Source organism: Ranitomeya imitator, chromosome 3 (assembly GCF_032444005.1).
Source record: "Ranitomeya imitator isolate aRanImi1 chromosome 3, aRanImi1.pri, whole genome shotgun sequence".
Classification (NCBI taxonomy): Eukaryota; Metazoa; Chordata; class Amphibia; order Anura; family Dendrobatidae; genus Ranitomeya; species Ranitomeya imitator.
The window spans coordinates 231,097,349-231,108,244 of record NC_091284.1 but is presented as its reverse complement, the minus strand read 5'-3'; positions in this window follow the sequence as shown (position 1 = coordinate 231,108,244).

Below are 10,896 nucleotides of genomic sequence, written 5' to 3'. Positions count from 1 at the left end.
CAATACTGAGCCGCTGCTGCCATGTGTGTCCTACAGCACCCGATACCCCAATACTGAGCCGCTGCTGCTGTATGTGTCCCTATTACTGCACCTGATACCCCAATACTGAGCCGCTGCTGCCGTATGTGTCCCTATTACTACACCTAATACCCCAATACTGAGCCGCTGCTGCCGTATGTGTCCCTATTACTGCACCCGATACCCCAATACTGAGCCGCTGCTGCCGTATGTGTCCCTATTACTGCACCCGATACCCCAATACTGAGCCGCTGCTGCCATATGTGTCCCTATTACTGCCCCTGATACCCCAATATTGAGCCGCTGCTGCCGTATGTGTCCCTATTATTGCCCTTGACACCCCGATACTGAGCGACGGCTGCCGTATGTGTCCCTATTACTGTACCTGATACCCCAATACTGAGCCGCTGCTGCCGTATGTGTCCCTATTACTGCCCCGATACCCCAATACTGAGCCGCAGCTGCCGTATGTGTCCCTATTACTGTACCTGATACCCCAATACTGAGCCACTGCTGCCGTATGTGTCCCTATTACTGCACCTGATACCCCAATACTGAGCCGCTGCTGCCATATGTGTCCCTATTACTGCCCCTGATACCCCAATACTGAGCTGCTGCTGCCGTATGTGTCCCTATTATTGCCCCTGACACCCCAATACTGAGCGACGGCTGCCGTATGTGTCCCTATTACTGTACCTGATACCCCAATACTGAGCCGCTGCTGCCGTATGTGTCCCTATTATTGCCCTTGACACCCCAATACTGAGCGACGGCTGCCGTATGTGTCCCTATTACTGTACCTGATACCCCAATACTGAGCCGCTGCTGCCGTATGTGTCCCTATTACTGCCCCTGATACCCCAATACTGAGCCGCAGCTGCCGTATGTGTCCCTATTACTGTACCTGATACCCCAATACTGAGCCATTGCTGCCGTATGTGTCCCTATTACTGCACCTGATACCCCAATACTGAGCCGCTGCTGCCATATGTGTCCCTATTACTGCCCCTGATACCCCAATACTGAGCTGCTGCTGCCGTATGTGTCCCTATTATTGCCCCTGACACCCCGATACTGAGCGACGGCTGCCGTATGTGTCCCTATTACTGTACCTGATACACCAATACTGAGCCGCTGCTGCCGTATGTGTCCCTATTACTGCCCCTGATACCCCAATACTGAGCCGCAGCTGCCGTATGTGTCCCTATTACTGTACCTGATACCCCAATACTGAGCCGCTGCTGCCGTATGTGTCCCTATTACTGCACCTGATACCCCAATACTGAGCCGCTGCTGCCATATGTGACCCTATTACTGCACCTGATACCCCAATACTGAGCCACTGCTGCCGTATGTGACCCTATTACTACACCTGATACCCCAATACTGAGCCGCTGCTGCCATATGTGTCCCACAGCACCTGATACCCCAATACTGAGCCGCTGCTGCCATGTGTCCCACAGCACCCGATACCTCAATACTGAGCCGTTGCTGCCATATGTGACCTACAGCACCCGACACCCCAATACTGAGCGGCTACTGCCATATGTGTCCTACAGCACCCAATACCCCAATACTGAGCTGCTGCTGCCGTATGGGTCCCCATTACTGCACCTGATACCCCAATACTGAGCCACTGCTGCCATGTGTGTCCTACAGCACCCAATACCCCAATACTGAGCCGCTGCTGCCGTATGTGTCCCTATTACTGCACCTGATACCCCAATACTGAGCCGCTGCTGCCGTATGTGTCCCTATTACTGCACCTGATACCCAAATACTGAGCCGCTGCTGCCGTATGTTTTAAATTTGTTTGAAGTGAGTGCCAGGTGGGGAATCAATATTACATTATGGTTGCCATTATTCAAGAAAGGGCCCAGGACGGGGGACATTACAGGATGGTGGCCATTATATTATGGGGAACATTATAGCTAAACGGGGTCCATTATTAAAGGTTGTAGGCCAGGATGAGGGACATAATATGGTAGGATACACTTTATTGATCCTGGGGGAAATTACGATATTACAGCAGCAATACAAAGAGCAGTACATAAAATATTAGGACACAAATTTTGCACAAATACCAACATTACATAACAAATAAATGTGATAAAAATACAAATAAAAGGACATTATTATAATATGAGCCAAGAACAAGAGACATTTTTATAGGATGGGTAACATAACAGGAAGGGGGACATTATTACAGTATGGGGAACATTACTAGAGAATGGGGGCATTACAACATAGGTGCCAGAATGAGGAACATTTTTATTACAGAATAGGTGCCAGGATAGGGGACATTATTATTGAATGGGGATCATTATTACAGAATATTGGCAATTACATGACATTATTACAGGAGCCCATAGATCTGCCCAAAGTGGTGGTGGGGGCCCGGTCCATATTTTGCATCTTGGCTCACAGGACTCTTGTTACGCCACTGGCTACCAGTATAGTTTGACAGTAAGCCTAGAAAGAACTACACAGAAACCAAGCAAAGGGGAGTCCGTGAATGTCCAGAGGAGCAAGGGCCTCTGCAGTTATACATGTCCATATGTGGGAGAAGAGAGACATTTTTGTGAATGGTGAACAGAGCAATGACAAGTGCAGGGGTTGTCACGAGTCCCGACGTACAGCATACTCCATCTCACTATGAAGCCAATTGAGAGACTTTTTCTATTTGCATTATACAACAATACCAAGGTAATAGCACCCACATTAAAGTTCAAGATTTTTAGGAGGTGTCAGTGTTATGTCAAGTGTCTTGTCGGAATGCCAGTTTACACTGTAGCCACAAGGGGGTACTAGAGTTCTGGTTTGCCCTTCTGTATTCTTAGAGACTCGTGCCCTTTGGAACAGAAATTTGCTTTCATGGTTGCTCTTATCCATAGTAACATAGTTAGTAAGGCCGAAAAAAGACATTTGTCCATCCAGTTCAGCCTATATTCCATCATAATAAATACCCAGATCTACGTCCTTCTACAGAACCTAATAATTGTATGATACAATATTGTTCTGCTCCAGGAAGACATCCAGGCCTCTCTTGAACCCCTCGACTGAGTTCGCCATCACCACCTCCTCAGGCAAGCAATTCCAGATTCTCACTGCCCTAACAGTAAAGAATCCTCTTCTATGTTGGTGGAAAAACCTTCTCTCCTCCAGACGCAAAGAATGCCCCCTTGTGCCCGTCACCTTCCTTGGTATAAACAGATCCTCAGCGAGATATTTGTATTGTCCCCTTATATACTTATACATGGTTATTAGATCGCCCCTCAGTCGTCTTTTTTCTAGACTAAATAATCCTAATTTCGCTAATCTATCTGGGTATTGTAGTTCTCCCATCCCCTTTATTAATTTTGTTGCCCTCCTTTGTACTCTCTCTAGTTCCATTATATCCTTCCTGAGCACCGGTGCCCAAAACTGGACACAGTACTCCATGTGCGGTCTAACTAGGGATTTGTACAGAGGCAGTATAATGCTCTCATCATGTGTATCCAGACCTCTTTTAATGCACCCCATGATCCTGTTTGCCTTGGCAGCTGCTGCCTGGCACTGGCTGCTCCAGGTAAGTTTATCATTAACTAGGATCCCCAAGTCCTTCTCCCTGTCAGATTTACCCAGTGGTTTCCCGTTCAGTGTGTAATGGTGATATTGATTCCCTCTTCCCATGTGTATAACCTTACATTTATCATTGTTAAACCTCATCTGCCACCTTTCAGCCCAAGTTTCCAACTTATCCAGATCCATCTGTAGCAGAATACTATCTTCTCTTGTATTAACTGCTTTACATAGTTTTGTATCATCTGCAAATATCGATATTTTACTGTGTAAACCTTCTACCAGATCATTAATGAATATGTTGAAGAGAACAGGTCCCAATACTGACCCCTGCGGTACCCCACTGGTCACAGCGACCCAGTTAGAGACTATACCATTTATAACCACCCTCTGCTTTCTATCACTAAGCCAGTTACTAACCCATTTACACACATTTTCCCCCAGACCAAGCATTCTCATTTTGTGTACCAACCTCTTGTGCGGCACGGTATCAAACGCTTTGGAAAAATCGAGATATACCACGTCCAATGACTCACCGTGGTCCAGTCTATAGCTTACCTCTTCATAAAAACTGATTAGATTGGTTTGACAGGAGCGATTTCTCATAAACCCATGCTGATATGGAGTTAAACAGTTATTCTCATTGAGATAATCCAGAATAACATCCCTCAGAAACCCTTCAAATATTTTACCAACAATAGAGGTTAGACTTACTGGCCTATAATTTCCAGGTTCACTTTTAGAGCCCTTTTTGAATATTGGCACCACATTTGCTATGCGCCAGTCCTGCGGAACAGACCCTGTCGCTATAGAGTCACTAAAAATAAGAAATAATGGTTTATCTATTACATTACTTAGTTCTCTTAGTACTCGTGGGTGTATGCCATCCGGACCCGGAGATTTATCTATTTTAATCTTATTTAGCCGGTTTCGCACCTCTTCTTGGGTTAGATTGGTGACCCTTAATATAGGGTTTTCATTGTTTCTTGGGATTTCACCTAGCATTTCATTTTCCACCGTGAATACCGTGGAGAAGAAGGTGTTTAATATGTTAGCTTTTTCCTCGTCATTTACAACCATTCTTTCCTCACTATTTTTTAAGGGGCCTACATTTTCAGTTTTTATTCTTTTACTATTGATATAGTTGAAGAACAGTTTGGGATTAGTTTTACTCTCCTTAGCAATGTGCTTCTCTGTTTCCTTTTTGGCAGCTTTAATTAGTTTTTTAGATAAAGTATTTTTCTCCCTATAGTTTTTTAGAGCTTCAATGGTGCCATCCTGCTTTAGTAGTGCAAATGCTTTCTTTTTACTGTTAATTGCCTGTCTTACTTCTTTGTTTAGCCACATTGGGTTTTTCCTATTTCTAGTCGTTTTATTCCCACAAGGTATAAACCGCTTACACTGCCTATTTAGGATGTTCTTAAACATTTCCCATTTATTATCTGTATTCTCATTTCTGAGGATATTGTCCCAGTCTACCAGATTAAGGGCATCTCTAAGCTGTTCAAACTTTGCCTTCCTAAAGTTCAATGTTTTTGTGACTCCCTGACAAGTCCCCCTAGTGAAAGACAGGTGAAACTGCACAATATTGTGGTCGCTATTTCCTAAATGCCCAACCACCTGCAGATTTGTTATTCTGTCAGGTCTATTAGATAGTATTAGGTCTAAAAGTGCTGCTCCTCTGGTTGGATTCTGCACCAATTGTGAAAGATAATTTTTCTTGGTTATTAGCAGAAACCTGTTGCCTTTATGGGTTTCACAGGTTTCTGTTTCCCAGTTAATATCCGGGTAGTTAAAGTCCCCCATAACCAGGACCTCATTATGGGTTGCAGCTTCATCTATCTGCTTTAGAAGTAGACTTTCCATGCTTTCTGTTATATTTGGGGGTTTGTAACAGACCCCAATGAGAATTTTGTTACCATTTTTCCCTCCATGAATTTCAACCCATATGGACTCGACATCCTCATTCCCTTCGCTAATATCCTCCCTTAAAGTGGACTTTAGACAAGACTTTACATAGAGACAAACCCCTCCTCCTCTCCGATTCTTACGATCCTTTCTAAACAGACTGTAACCCTGTAAGTTAACTGCCCAGTCATAGCTTTCATCTAACCATGTCTCGGTTATTCCCACTATGTCAAAGTTACCTGTAGATATTTCTGCTTCTAGTTCTTCCATCTTGTTTGTCAGGCTTCTGGCGTTTGCGAGCATGCAGTTTAGAGGATTTTGTTTTGTTCCAATCTCCTCACTGTGGATTGTTTTAGAAATGTTCTTACCTCCCTTCTGAGTATGTTTTCCTGGGTCGTCTTTGTTCGAGTCTAATGTTTTTCTTCCCGTCCCCTCTTCTTCTAGTTTAACGCCCTCCTGATGAGTGTAGCGAGTCTTCTGGCGAATGTGTGTTTCCCAGGTTTGTTGAGGTGTAGTCCGTCTCTGGCGAGGAGTCCATCATACCAGTAATTCACACCTGGGTCCAGGAATCCAAATCCTTGTTGTCTGCACCATCGTCTTAGCCAGTTGTTTGCATCAAGGATCCTGTTCCATCTCCTGGTGCCATGCCCGTCTACTGGAAGGATAGAAGAAAAAACTACCTGTGCATCCAGTTCCTTTACCTTCTTCCCCAACTCTTCAAAGTCCTTGCAGATTGTCGGTAGGTCCTTCCTTGCCGTGTCATTGGTGCCAACATGTATCAGAAGAAATGGGTGGACGTCCTTGGAGCTGAAGAGCTTTGGTATCCTATCGGTCACATCCTTGATCATCGCACCTGGAAGGCAGCATACTTCTCTTGCAGTTATGTCTGGTCTGCAGATGGCTGCTTCGGTGCCTCTCAGTAGTGAGTCTCCCACCACCACCACTCTTCGTTGCTTCTTGGCTGTACTTTTTGCTGTCACTTGTTGCTGTGTGCCCTTTTCTTTTTTGCTTGCTGGTATTGCTTCATTCTTAGGTGTGCCATCTTCATCCTCTACAAAGATTTGATATCGGTTCTTCAGTTGTGTGGTTGGTGATTTCTCCATGGTCTTCTTGCTTCTTTTGGTCACATGCTTCCACTCATCTGCTTTTGGAGGTTCTCTGACACTTTTTGCACCTTCTGTGACCAGTAGAGATGCTTCTGTTCTGTCTAGAAAGTCTTCATTCTCTTTGATGAGTTTCAAAGTTGCTATTCTTTCTTCCAGACCCCGCACCTTTTCTTCTAAAAGGGCCACTAGTCTACACTTCTGACAGGTGAAATTGGATTCTTCTTCTGGTCGATCTGTGAACATGTAGCACATGCTGCAGCTCACCATGTAGGTTGTCACATCTGCCATGTTGCTCCTAGATCCTGCTGACTTGCTGTGTGTTTTCCTTCTTGTGTAATCTACTCAGCCAAGCTCTCTTGCAATAATGTCCTACAGGCAAAAATTCAACCCAACGATCTTCTAGCTTAGGGAGACTTCGCTTCTCCCAGAAGGCACCTGGAATATGCAAATTAGCCTCCTGAAGCTTGAATCCCTGGTTTGGTGATGCTTTCGAAGCAGCTGGTCCCGGCTGTACCCAACGATCTTCTAGCTTAGGGAGACTTCGCTTCTCCCAGAAGGCACCTGGAATATGCAAATTAGCCTCCTGAAGCTTGAATCCCTGGTTTGGTGATGCTTTCGAAGCAGCTGGTCCCGGCTGTACCCAACGATCTTCTAGCTTAGGGAGACTTCGCTTCTCCCAGAAGGCACCTGGAATATGCAAATTAGCCTCCTGAAGCTTGAATCCCTGGTTTGGGATCCAGACACACAACAAAAAATGTGCCAGTTTTTTTTTGTGTTTGTTTTGTAACAAATCCTCTAAACATTACAGATTGAAGATTCTGCTGACATTTAGCACAATGGTGGGCCCAGTTTCTCAATATTGCAGAAATTGAAGCAAGCAGGCAAGAGTCCCTGTAACTACACCCACTAGTGATCCGACTTTTAGATCGCACCTTTCCCTGTGGCCCACTCTGTGGAGTGTCTACTGTGGGCCCTGTGTTGTATGTTTAAAGAGTACACATGAAAATAAGAAACTTTGCATTATATCTTATCAGAGAAATCGGTTTCTTCCTGCTCCGTGATTAAACTTTCACTTCAAAATCTTCAATAAAGACAGATTTTCACATTACAGATAGGAAACGTCAGTTGGTGCCTTTAAAATTCTATGTATAGGGGAGGGAAGTTCTATTGAAATGATAATCACAGTTTTAGGGCTCACACTCATCAACATTAATAAAATAAGTTCAATGTTGTTCCTGAAAAGTAGGACGAGTGTCATGCAGGTACAATGCGATTTTCTCATTTAGAATCCATATGATAAGTAATTTCAAGATATTAGTAACTAATAAAAAAAATCTTAGATATAGATAGATGTGATTGAAATATATAATCAGTGCAGTGCAGCTTACTGTTCATGAATTTAGCTCATAATTAAATACATAAAAAATATGGCATAGGGTGCCCTTAATTTTTAATAACCAGCTGAATCAAAGGCGACCGCTGGGGGCAGATGTTTATAGCCTGGGAAGGGGGTAATAAACATGGAAACCTCCCAGGCTATTAAAATCTCCCAGCTGTCTACTTTACTGGTTATTCAAATGGGGTAACCCCCCAAAAATTATGTGGGGTACCCCCTATAATTAATATCCAGCAAAGGCTAGGCAGACAGCTGCGGCTGATATTAATAAACTAGGATGGGGGCGTGGATATTGGCCTTTTCCCAGACTAAGAACATCAGCCCTCAGTCGCCCCAAAAATGGCGCATCCATAAGATGCGCCAATTCTGTCGCTTAGCCTCACTCTTCCCACTTGCCCTGGTGCGGTGGCAAGTGGGATGATAGTGTTGGGGTTGATGTCAGCTGTTTTATGGCTGCTGACAACAAGTCCAAGGGTTAGTAATGGAGAGGTGTCTATAAGACACTCCCATTACTAACCCTATAGTCATATTGTAAAAACTACACAAACCAGAATAAAGTCCTTTAATTGATAGAAAGACAGACTCCTTTTCTTGAAAAAAAAAAACACTTCCAACTCTCTTTTACCCATTTATTATAAAAAATAATAAACTACCTTATTCCTTATCTGTCTGCCGATAATCACTATGTGATGCTGTCCCACGTACCATAATCCAAACCTCATGATGCGACCGCTCAGCAAGCCAGCCAGAACATACTGAGACATAAGAGCGATTACACTTAATGTCTAGCACTGATGTGAAGAAGGTCACCGGAGTTCATTGATGATGAACCTCAGTCACCTCACTGAAGTTATTGCTCGCTATGTTAGAAAGTTTGTGACTTTCAATTAAATGACTTTATTATGACTGTGTATTTTTTACAATATGACTATGGGGTTAGTAATGGGGGTGTCTTATAGACACCTCTGCATTAGTAACCCTTGGGCTTGATGTCAGTGGCCAGAAAACACCTTTTTTGTCAGTTGTTAGAAGCAGCCATCAAGTGCGAGGAAAGATACAGGCTCAGCGCCAAAGCCCACATAAAAGTCAGGCACACGACTGATTACTTAAAGGGACACTGTCACCTGAATTTGGAGGGAACAATCTTCAGCCATGGAGGCGGGGTTTTTGGGTGTTTGATTCACCCTTTCCTTACCCGCTGGCTGCATGCTGGCTGCAATATTGGATTGAAGTTCACTCTCTGTCCTACATAGTACACACCTGCGCAAGGCAAGATTGCCTTGTGCAGGCATGTACTACGGAGGACAGAGAATGAACTTCAATCCAAAATTGCAGCCAGCATGCAGCCAGCGGGTAAGGAAAGGGTGAATCAAACACCCAAAAACCCCGCCTCCATGGCTGAAGATTGTTCCCTCCAAATTCAGGTGACAGTGTCCCTTTAAATATACATCATCAGTTGTGAAGGGGCTAACATTAGCTAATGTCAGACAGGCCTTTAGCTGCTTAGGTTACTTTGGGTTCCTCTGTGACCTCGCGGACTATTGCATACTTTGCTCTTGGAGTGATTTTTCTTTGTTGACCACTCCTGGGGAGGGAAATAATGGTCTTGAATGTCCTGCATTTGTACACAATCTGTCTGCTGTTGTGAATTCTGTTGTCGAACTCCCTCCTGTGGTCGTGAATGGTACTTCGGCGAGTTCTGTCCATGGACTCCCTCTGGTGGCTGTGAGTGAAGCTGCTGCTTCTGAGGTTCCTTACACAGGTGACGTGGTTTATCCTTTGGTTGGCTGCTCTATTTAACTCCACTCAGATCGTTACTCCATGCCAGCTGTCAATGTTCCTGCATTGGTTCAGTTCGCTCTTGGATCTTTCTGGTGACCTGTCTTCTCCAGCAGAAGCTAAGTTCCTGATAGTTATTATTTGTTCATTGTTTCCTTGTCCAGCTGGTTATCATGATTTTGTCTTGCTAGCTGGAAGCTCTGGGATGCAGAGTGGCATCTCCGCACCGTTAGTTGGTGCGGAGGTCTTTTTGCACACTCTGCGTGGTCTTTTGTAGTTTTTTGTGCTGACCGCAAAGATACCTTTCCTATCCTCTGTCTGTTTAGTAAGTCTGGCCTCCCTTTGCTGAAACCTGTTTCATTTCTGCGTTTGTGACTTTCATCTTTTCTCACAGTCAATATATGTGGGGGGCTGCCTTTTCCTTTGGGGAATTTCTCTGAGGCAAGGTAGGCTATATTTTCTATCTCTAGGGCTAGCTAGCTCTTAGGCTGTGAAGAGGCATCTAAGGAGAGTCAGGAGCGCTCCACGGCTATTTCTAGTGTGTGTGATAGGATTAGGGATTGCGGTCAGCAGAGCTCCTATATCCCAGCGCTTGTCCTGTGTGAGTTTTAACTATCAGGTCATTCCGGGTGCTCCTAACCACCAGGTCATAACAGTACAGCTGGCCCAAAGTATTAATGCATCTCAATAGAGGGACAAGAGAAGTTCTGAGACCATTTTTTTTTCCTTTGCACTGTGTTTTGTCTTTCTTTTCCCCTAAACCTTTGGGTGGTTCAGGACACAGGTGTAGATATGGACATTCAAGGTCTGTCCTCTTGTGTGGATCATCTCACTACAAGGGTACAAAACATTCAAGATTTTGTGGTTCAGAATCCGATGTTAGAGCCTAGAATTCCTATTCCTGATTTATTTTCTGGGGATAGATCTAAGTTCTTGAATTTCAAAAATAATTGTAAACTGTTTCTAGCTTTGAAACCCCGCTCCTCTGGTGACCCCGTTCAACAAGTAAAAATCATTATTTCTTTGTTGCGTGGTGACCCTCAAGACTGGGCATTTTCCCTTGCGCCAGGAGATCCTGCATTGCGTGATGTTGATGCATTTTTTCTGGCGCTTGGATTGCTTTATGAT